Source organism: Porites lutea, chromosome 9, assembly GCF_958299795.1.
Source record: "Porites lutea chromosome 9, jaPorLute2.1, whole genome shotgun sequence".
Lineage (NCBI taxonomy): Eukaryota > Metazoa > Cnidaria > Anthozoa > Scleractinia > Poritidae > Porites > Porites lutea.
The window spans coordinates 24731170-24742154 of NC_133209.1; the positions used below are offsets into that span (position 1 = coordinate 24731170).

Consider the following 10985-nt stretch of genomic DNA (forward strand, 5'->3'; position numbering starts at 1 on the left):
TCCTGACTAAATTTATGTAAGAGCTGTTTAGAATGCATTTTTAGATCAAAAGTACTCTGGACAGCCTTAAATGTGTTTTCAATGCATTTAGGGGGAAATCACCGTTGGGTGCCCCTGAGTTTTGAGAATAATAATAATAATAATAAAAAAAGATATCGCGCACATAAATTTTACTTTATGATATCTTCAGCTGTATCTTCTATTCAGCTGCATAGCCGGGGCCAGATTTTGCCTTTTTCCTGGGCGGAAAATTCTCGTCCTCCTTCACCAGTTTGGACAACATATTATGGAGTAAGACGTTGTTAATCTAAGCAAATAAGTCTGGTATAGTCAAGAACCTATGCAAGCGGCTGGACGAACAATGTGACAGCAGCTGAGACGGCGAACGTTAGAAGAATTCGAACTTGAAAACCAGGGCTGCCCTGTTGAAAACTTACGGACGGTCCCGCGATCGCCGTTTGTTTTCTGGTCAAAACTAACGCAGCAAACCTTCGGTCAGTGTCGATTGACCTAGAAGCAATAGTACCATCCCTCCCATAGCAAGTGCTGCGTTGTTGCGCGAACGCGGTAGCTAAGCTTGAATATTCACGTCGCGTATTAAACCTGGTCGTTTGCGGTCATATCGAAGCGTAAAGGTCAACAGTGGTTGTTGATGAGCGAGCAATTATTGTGCAGTTGCGATGGGTTTTGTGGAGCAAGCGAGCCAGAAGCAGGAGCACACGTTACCTGCAGATTTAGCGATGGTTATTTGGAGCGGATTCGTCGATTATTCTCGAATTTATAGCGTTTCGTGTGAAGGCGCGTGGAGATGGTCTGTTTGTTTAGTAGCCAGCCTTTAATTCTTCTTTAGTAGATAGTACCTACAATTGCAAAACTCAACAAAATGCCACTTTAAGCGGCCAGGAAAGACAAGGATACGTTCAGTTGAAGGTATCTTAGCTTTGTTTTGTTATATTTTGACTTTTGGACTATTTTAGTTCATTGGAGTTTTGACGACTCATCGCATTAATTTGTCCATGTGAATATTAATATATTCATTCAGTGACACATATTGCGTCTGGGCCGCCTGTGATTTTTAGCAATGAATAGAGACACCGCGAAGCGTGCGAGCGGAGCCCCATAGCTAAGTAAATCTACCCATCCCAGAAAATTTGGTAATCACGTAACCGTACACCGCCAGTCCGTCCGCGCCACAGGGCAACCAATGTTCAATCTCATACTTTCTAGCTAGTTCGGGAGCTCAGAAAAACTGATAATGCACCCATATTGCACATCAATGTTGTGATCAATTGACAGCTGTCAAAACAGGGTATCCGCTGACCAGATCTCATCCTGACCTGATCACTTCGCGGGCTCAAGTGTCGACCCCATCGAGGTCAAGTATTTTTATTTTTAAGTTATCCACTGATAAGTTAATAGTTTTCAAATGATCGCAGGCTCAATTTCATTGTTTTAAAAAATTCAATATGAAATGTGTCGTGACCTCGGACGCGAAAAGTCAGCCAGCTATTACAGGCACGGAAGGCAGTTGCTTCTGACTTTTCTCACAATGGTCACGCGTTGGTCACGCTCTACGTCCAATTTTTATGCTCTGATTGGTCAAAATTTGACAGGTGAGTTCATGCGGAAAATTTATGCAGCGTCTTGAATCTTGTTTACTTTGACAGCTGAAGAAGACAGAGTTTTGTGTCAACTTGTTTGTTGTTTTTTTTTAACTGTCTTTTTCCACTGGATGTACAAAAACAATTTCAGCTGCTATCATGAATCTTCTGTTATTGATGGCTAGTTTGTTTATTGAGTTTTTGGTTGAGAAAGACCTCGTTTGTTAAAGTCCGAAATCAGATTTCTGATGGCATCGTTTTCGTTTTTCACCTTGCTTTATGCGTAAGAGGGTTGAAAAGTCTGAAGCGATACTGGCCATGTTTCACCGAATTATATTTCTTTTATTGATTGTTAGTAGTCTCTCTTGTAATTTTAATCGCTGTACCGTTTGTTTTTAGTCGTTTGAGAACATCGCTTGCAGGAGTACTCAAAATGCCGTGCTTATCAAACGCTTTTGAAGATCACATATCGATAAAACCATTAAATAAATAAAAAAAACATAATAAGTTCTTTACTATGTTGAAGCGTAACTCTAATAATTTTCATTCAAACACCCTACCACAGCTCGCACTGCAAATGTGAGAACCGGCTGGCCGTATATTTATAGGTGATTTTGGAATTTTTTTAACGGTTTTGCTAAAAGCCCACGCGTGCTTCGATCGTCCTGGTGTATTGAATGAGTGCAATTTATTTGTATTGGAAAATTGTGAAATACTGCATTCTGTCCGAGGTCTGTATGATAAAAACAGCGCCTCATAGTACTGTTTCACCTCAGATGTGATGTATAAAAAGTATGAAAGGTTGGTTTACACGCCCCAAGATCTGTCGGCAAGATTTTGTAAAGTAAACTTGTCGAATGCAAAGTCACATGAATGCAAATGCAAAAGTCACATGAATGTGCTCTAAAGTTAACTGATTTGTGGAATACAAGTTTATTGTTTGATTTAAATTATAAATTTATAAATGGAAGCTTCGCTTTTAGCCCTGGCTAAATCTATCTATTATTCACACCTCCGTAAAATACCAGTCATTGATTTATCTAATTTAATATGCCCTATTTAGATAATCAAAGAGGCGATACAAAAAAAACATACCCTGCTTACAACGACTAGTCAAAACTCGCGGGGGGGAAAAAACGCAAAATAGCGGTTTCTTAGTAAAAACACGGATATTCACCTACCAATAAACTTACTCCTGTGCTAAGACAGATATCGGGAATTTTGGATGTTGTAAACTTTCTTTCCCCGTCAAGAGGTGTACTATATCAGAAACCTTTTATATCATACATCCATCGGAGCCGTGGTCTGTTTGACTAGTCTAATATATAGATTTAGCCAGGGCTAAAAGCGAGGCTCTGATTAATAATACGTTTAAACAAAAAAATCAAATCGTGTAACGCCGTAAACGGGGGACGACAATGAAAATGGATTCAAGACTAATAGATCTAATTAGCAAAAAACAAATTGCACGTGCAGCACACTTTTTCTTCTAATTAGCAAAAAGCAAATTTGCACGTGCAGCACGCTTTTTTGTCTTTCCCTTGCCGTTGTTTTGCACGACTACAACACTGTTTTGTACGACTAAAACGTCAAACGTCCTAGTTAGATACTATTTTTATGGAAAAATTGTCATATGTGCTTACCCAATATTTTGTTTCCAGTGTTCATGTTCGCTTTTATTTTTCGCTGCCGCTCATTTTCACCTTGCTGGCCGCTAGCATTTCTCATTTTCTCACCACCGCTTTGAATGTCCATGTTTTTCTTCCAACGAATTTTCAATAACTCGCTCTAGTTCTTTCTCTGTTATCCACGTTAGTGTACACATAAAAAATAACGCCGAAAAAGACACGACTTTTTTCTTTGTAAAAGTCCGGGCGGCCATGTGATTTCCTTCCAAATAAAACCTTGAGTTGCATTTGGGTTCCCATACCTGTTGATTGAGTTGTTTTACATTGGTATGCCTGTGGTGCGGACGGACGGTCGCTCGATCGCTCGCTCGGTGTACGGTCACGTGATTACCAAATTTTCTGGGATGGGTAGATACCACATTTTCTTGGCTATGGGGCTTCGCGCGCGGGTGGAGCTCCGCTAAAATTAAATTGATATAAACTCAATCGTTAACTTTCTGCAGCTGTTGAATTGTAAAACTATTTCCAGGGAGATCTCTGTTCCTGGTGCCTTAAATGCGAGAGAAACGTACGTATTTTCCCCCGCACGTATTTCCACCCGATATATATCCCGTTACAAAGAAAGCCGCCGCCAGACTACATTTAACCAATGTTTTTATGTAAGTGAACGTGAAAACCTCAATGCAATTAGAACGAGCCACCTTTTTTTTTTTAATTAAGAAAAAAAGAAAAGAAACAAATGAATAGACAAATGTACTGAAAACTAAGATCAGTAATAAAAGAACCTTTTTTCCATCATGTGTGTCCTCCTTTCGACAGAGATGTTTTATTTAGCCAAAATACGATGTCTTTGTTAATTTAGTTATTAATAAGATAGCAACTGACCCACTCTAAAGAGGTTTCCATGACATATTGACTTGGTACAAAATTGTGTTGCTTTTAAGTGCCTGAGTTTTTTCACTATCAAAAAATAGCATTTACCGTCAACTTAATGAATACAAAAGGAATCCTCGATGGCGACCTGTATACTAGATATTTTTTGTGCACGCCAGTGGCACACAATTTTTATGTGAACACTTCTGCACAATTCCAGTCTTTTGAACTGACTGTACTAAAAAATGAAAATTTTTCAAACAGCTGCCTTCTACTAGTGCGTCATTAACACCCCACCATATGTTTGGTTTTTGATATGCCATATCCTTCTTTTTTGACAGCTTAATGTAAAATTGTCATTTAAAAATTCTATCTCGAAAGTATATTTGTTCAATAAAAATTTCTGAGGGGGTATGGTACAACAATGGCCAGCCAGGTCACGCTTAACACAGGCGCCCCAAGCTCACGTTACGAGGAAAGGGTGTAAAGTAATTTACATGCCATAGGTGACGAGTGACCTTTGTGCTGGACGCGCCGGTGTCGTGCTACAGGCGACCGTTGAAAACAAGAGACTTTGTATGAGAAATACAATACTGAGATCTGCGAACGCTTAAAACACGTTGAATCTAAACTTTTGTTCAAGGAAATGAATAAAACTTAAGACTTATCTGCCATGTATTTCACTGTGTTTTGCGGGTCATTACTATCTGGTAGGGTCCTGGACCAGTCGCAACAAAAATGCCATTTTTTTTTTTTTGCTGAAATTCGAATCAGCTGCAAAATTTTTCAGCTCCATCCCAAGAAGGAGTTTCCTTCCCCCTTCCTCTCCGCCAGATCGGCTCGAAAAAAATTTCATCATTTCCCCTTGGAATCGAACTACTTTTACCGGACTTCGAGGCCCTTCTGGCCTTCCTCTAGTGGCTGTGAACGCCTTTGCGACCTTTGCGTCTGCCAATTAATTTGTATTTGACAATTAACACTTACGAGACGGGTGCAAGGGCAAAAATGACCGAACTGTTACAAGACGGGCTTAGGCTACAAAAAAAATTCTGACCAGCAGGTCTTCTAATCTTTTACATTACTTGTCACCGCCTGCCGGAAACAATAAATGAAGCCTAAAGTTTCTGTCGCTTTATAACGTTGGTTGCATTTGCGAAGTTATGAGCAAAATGGCTAGATTTACTAATTACTCATGGCAAGTGTTAAATCTACTCCAATTTAACGGGAAGATGCCGGCAAAACGAATCCGTTTTAACCTACGTCAAGTTCGACCTCTACGCTAAACGAGAGTGGAAAATTATTTCTGTAAGAAATACTTACTTGATTATCTACTTTGGTAAGTTTAGCGTTGTTTAGCCGAGCAATTGCTGGTGAGTCGTGATTTTTAATATTTCGGTTTTTTGTTGATGAAAAATACCGAGAAAAAATATCGAGCGGAAATTATTTTTTTCGCACGTGTTCTCTGATGATGTATTTCACATAATTTTTGATAATGTATTACAAAAAGATTCTGTCCAGATTTCTCGATATTTTATCAGTTTTGCTCTATCACACGCCGCCAAACAAACGATTGCTAGCCTCTAGCATTTGGCGCTTTCCTATTTTGCTTTTGCATTTTGATCACAGTCTGATGAAATTAAAGTGCTTTTAATTATTTCTGGCGGGAAATATGTACCGCGCGTGTTTGTTCGGCGCCCAGATCAGTGACAAAAGTAATCACGAAAAAAGAGAGAGACTCCAGACAGGTAAGAAAACTTAATAATTATTTCAGTAGCATTTGATGTTTAAAATTATCATTCTGGATTATTCTATTCTAGTTCAACACTCGAGAGAGTCAGCTCTCTTCGCAAAAAAATTTCGCAGACAAAATTAGTTAACCTCGCTGGGTCAATGTGGGTCCCCTTGCTTCCTGATCTTTTGTTATCTGCGTTGCATAGTATTAACCTGTAGTATCCTGGGTAGTGCATACCTGAAAACTACGGTTAACTCGTAAAAATGCTCTAATCAGTGCAGTAGTATCCTGGGTAGTGTATACCTGAAATCTACAGTTAACTTGAAAAAATGCTCTAATTGTAAGAATTAGTAACAAATATATCACGTGATTTCCTCACCGCGTGTATTAATATCGGTGTAGAGTTTCAATGTTGTATTGCTTGTTTTCAGTGTCACGCCATTCAAAATATATCAAAATAAAAATCAAAACCATTCAATAGATAAAGTCCAGAATCTGGGAAATGAAAGGAGGTAAATATGCAAAGACCCTCGCCAAGATTCAGGTCAGAGGAATATTTCGTATACGAGATATCCGAAGAAATGTTTTACCCAAATTTATAGAGATTTGTATGGAGACGCCATGCTGGTGCTCACCTGGATGAGCTCCAACATGGCGGACGAAAACGAACAGACACATCTGTTACCGAGTTTTGCTACAAATGCGTGAATATATTCTTCGAGAAACTCATAAGCATTTAAGTGATACTTTTTCTAATACATGAACTGTTTAGATAGCAAAATTTCCTGAAATAAGTCATTTTTTTAACCTACATGACAGCTCTCTTGGCCTTCATATAAATGCCACGTCACGCAAAAGCTTAGAAATTCAAGCGTACAAAACCAAGAACCCTTTTGAAGCGAAAATTTGTATGAAAATTAGTTTTCAGCTGCTGTAATGCATCGTGAAAGTAAAATCTCCGTAGGATCGATAGTTTTTTAGTTTGAATTTTAGTGACGTCATGTGAAAACCAATAATAAAACGTTGATCGATTGTAGTTGGTTTTGGTGTTCGATACGATTTATGGTTTTGGCTTTCGATTCGATTTATGAAATGGCGCCCAACGTGGGGCACTGATACCCTGAGACTCGAGAAGACAAAATGGCCGAAAAACTAGCGCGTACTCGCGCCAAACGTGGTGGGAATCGTAGTGTTATGACGAAATTATCCAACGAAGCGAATGATCTTCTTGAAGTTGAACCGATCAACAAACAACGCCTGGATTTTATTACTGCTTCACTAAACGAGAAGTTAAATTTGGTCAAAACGTTTGACGACGAAATTATAGAGAATTGTGCTGTGGACGAAATCGAAGCAGAAATACAGGAATCGGATGAAATTAATTCACGAGTCATGGATCTATTGCGATTGATAAACGAAGCGACTACTCCTAAGGATAACAACTCAGGAATTTCGACTGTCCCAACTACAAATGTCATCGAAACTACATTCTCTGCTTCGAATGCAAATGAAACTGCGCCCTCTCGTTTTCAACAATCGACTACACCTTCTGGATCAAGTGGAACTTCAACTTTGGGTTTTGAAAATGTTCACATTCAATCACCGAGGAGCTCAACTTATGGTGGAATTCAATCTTTTGTCGCCCCTTCAACTTCTCACCCTGGGGTTACGCAATCATCGGATAGTCTTGCTCCAGGTAATGGTTCTCGATCATTTACTAACTTTAGCACGAATGCTAATTTAATGTCCAGTCAACCCGAGGCGAAGTGACACAGTGGCAAAATTTGGGGGACAGTTTCAACAGTGCTATCCACGTAAACCAGCATTTAAGTTTAATCGACAAGTTCAATAATTTACATTCTTTATTGGAGGGTCAGGCGGCGAGAGCCATATAAGGTCTAAATCTAAATCTAAATCTAAATATCGTTTTGTCGGCAAAATCGTTTGGGACATCACGCCAACTCTGGTCTAACGAGGACCGAAGCAAATTACAATTCAGCTATCTAGATATTCCAAAAAGTTTTGGCAAGCCTCAGAACATTATCTCAAAACACATGGACGAAATGGTTAAGATTCCAGGATGTGTAAATGACAATGCGTCACAGCTTCGACTCGTGTACGATAAAATTAGCGTCAACATTAGAGGTTTGGAGTCATTGGTTGCAAGCTCAAACCAATACGGTAGTCTCTTAATTCCAGTTATTATGTCAAAGCTACCTCACGAAATTAGACTTCAAGTCGCTAGAAACACTGCGCGTGAGGTCTGGGACATGTCCGAATTGTTAGAAGTTATCCGACAGGAAGTTGAGGCTCGAGAGATTAGTGAAGGCGTGAAGACCGACGTAAATCTTGAAAAGGTCAATCCCAAGCCGCAAAGGACATGCACCTACCGAAAATGCTCTCCTCTCACAAGATGGCACGCAAACATCTCCGTTAAAAGGAATTCAAGTGAAATGTGCGTATTGTAAGGGTGGTCATTTTTCAGCCTCTTGTGAAAGCGCCACCGACCCAACGGCTCGTTATGAAATTCTAAAGAGAGATAGCCGATGTTTTGTTTGTCTAAGTCTGGGTCATCAGAGCACGTCATGTGAAAAGAACTGTCGTCGCTGCAATGGAAATGATCATCAATCAATCTGTCGACGTCAAACGCTCCGTAAATCACAGCACGTTTTATTTGCTAACAAAAACTCACAAGAAACCCAAAATTTAGCTCTGGTGACCCAATCAACAGAAGTTTGGCAACTCTCACAGACGACTACGACCGCAAGTTCTGGCACAAAGGGCACAGTTTTACTGCAAACTACTTCAGCCATTGCAAGAAATGAAGATAGTACAAAATCAACAGGAGTTAAAGTATTATTAGACAGTAGAAGTTAGAGATCTTATGTAACTGATAACCTCAAGTCAAGGCTAGGTTTAATCCACAAAAAAGGAAATGCTTCACCTCAATACCTTTGGAGAAAAAACCTTTCAAAAACAAAAATTCGATGTTCTAACCTTGCTTCTTGAGGACGTTAACGAAGACACGTCGAGAGTTTGTGTGCTTAGTTTCCCTACTATTTGTTCACCACTTCCGTCACGAGTAGACACGAACAATTACCCACACTTACATGGACTCATATTGGCTGATTACTCCGATTCCGAAGATTCGATAGATGTTTTCATCGGATCTGAGTACTACTGGGATTTTGTTTCAAGTGAAATCGTTCGAGGAGAATTTGGTCCTACTGCAGTCAATAGCAAATTTGGTTGGTTATTGTCAGGTCCAACAGAATCCGTTATCAATCAAGAAACAACCGTGAGAAACCTCACTATAGCCGGAAATAGCAACAGCTTGTTTGATTACGCCCAAGATACTCTCGTTGATACTTTAAAACAGTTCTGGGAGACGGAGTCAATTGGAATCAAGGAAGTTTCAGAAATGACGAAGTCACACGATGGTTTTAACGAGCAGGTCCGTTTTAATGGACAACGTTACGAAGTGCCGTTGCCTTGGCGTGATAATCATCCAGCAATATCGAGTGACTATGAACTATGTGTCAACCGCCTTAAATCACTGCAACGAAAATTTTTAAAGGAACCGGAACTGACTCGCGAATATAATCAAATTATTGAAGAGCAATTGAGCAAGGGAATCGTGGAAAGGGTAGCTGCGGAGAGGGATAATGAGAAGGAAAACGTAGCTACCTTCCACACCACGCCGTGATACGCAGAGACCGCGAGACAACCAAACTGAGGATTGTGTACGATGGTTTAGCCAAGCCCCCGAACGTACTCACTCGTTGAACGATTGTCTTGAAACCGGGCCAAATTATACCCCGCAGTTAGTCGACACACTGGTTAACTTTCGCTGCCACGCAGGCTATTTAGTGGGGAGCCCGGGAGGCCCGGTGGGGGGTACTCCCGATAATGGCAAGTTTTTTTTTCCAACAATGGCCAAATCATGCACATGAATATGATCAGTCTGATTCTGGTTTGGCATTTTTGTTGGGTAAGCAACACACGTTGGTTAGAAAAAATACTTAAAAGGAAGGACTGAGAGCCGTATTTAACGACAAACATACGAAGCTTTACCACGGAAAATCTCCCCCACAATAAAAACAAACAAACAACAACAACAACAAAATAACGGGCGGTTACAAGATATACGTATCTTGATGTATAAAGTGAAAAACTGACTTTGTCCCCAATTGGTTCGCGATTTCTACACAACCCAGCAACCACCTCCTTATAACCTGCGACGGTCAGACTTTGTTCTACCTCGCTTCGTTACGGTAACTTACGGAAAGCGCTCGAGCTGAAACTCTCATGTAAATTCTTGGGCCAATCTATCGTTAGCGCGACTTAAACGTGATTGTAGGCTCTTAAAAAATGAACACCACAACTGCCGTCTTTGCAATACAGTATGTTGCCCAGTATCCGGACGGTACCAGTATCCGGACACTTGAAACAAAAACTCAATTTTTGAGGCGCCCTTTTCAGTTCTCGGTAAACGAAGCATTTCGAATTAAAGCTGAACATTTCAGCTTTAAGATGAAAGTTTTGGCGATTTGAAAGCTTGCGTAACAGTCGCAGAAGACGCCGTTCTGTTCAGGTGAGTAAACTTTTCATGGCTAATATTTACGCTGTTTACTGCGCAGTAAAATTAGTGCTGCTCAGAAAGGGGAGGGTAATGTGCGATATTTTCAAGGAAACTGCTTTATTTTTAAAGTGAAGATACTTAAGGAAGTCAGGTTTTCAAAAAGTTTATTAATTCTTCTTGAAATTCGATTTGTTTGAAATAACGGAGGCCAGAAACATTCAGTAAGTTTTGATGTCATGTGCCCAGTATCCGGACAGTTTCTTCTTTGCTGTACAGAATCGATGAATTAGCTGTGTACATTATCCGGATAAGATTTATTTCATATCAGTAACTATAATTAAAGCTTAGGATATATGATATAGTCATAATATGTAATTCTACTCAACTCCGTATGGAAATTTTCTTCACTCATTTAGAGGTGAGTTGATTTCGTGTGCACGGCTTGTTTCGCGTGACTGCATTTTCTATATATAATTGAAAGCGTCTTAGTTGAACCTGGAATTCTCATACTTTCCCCAGTTGTGACTGCTAGAATGGGGTTGCAACGGTCTCAAAAATGTCACAAAGGG

At 39.9% G+C, this 10985-nt stretch overlaps 1 pseudogene; it reads left to right on the top strand.

The window, feature by feature from the left end:
* Nucleotides 1-6974: 6974 nt before the first annotated feature.
* LOC140949093 (uncharacterized) lies at nt 6975-9540 on the top strand (annotated as a pseudogene).
* Nucleotides 9541-10985: the final 1445 nt, after the last annotated feature.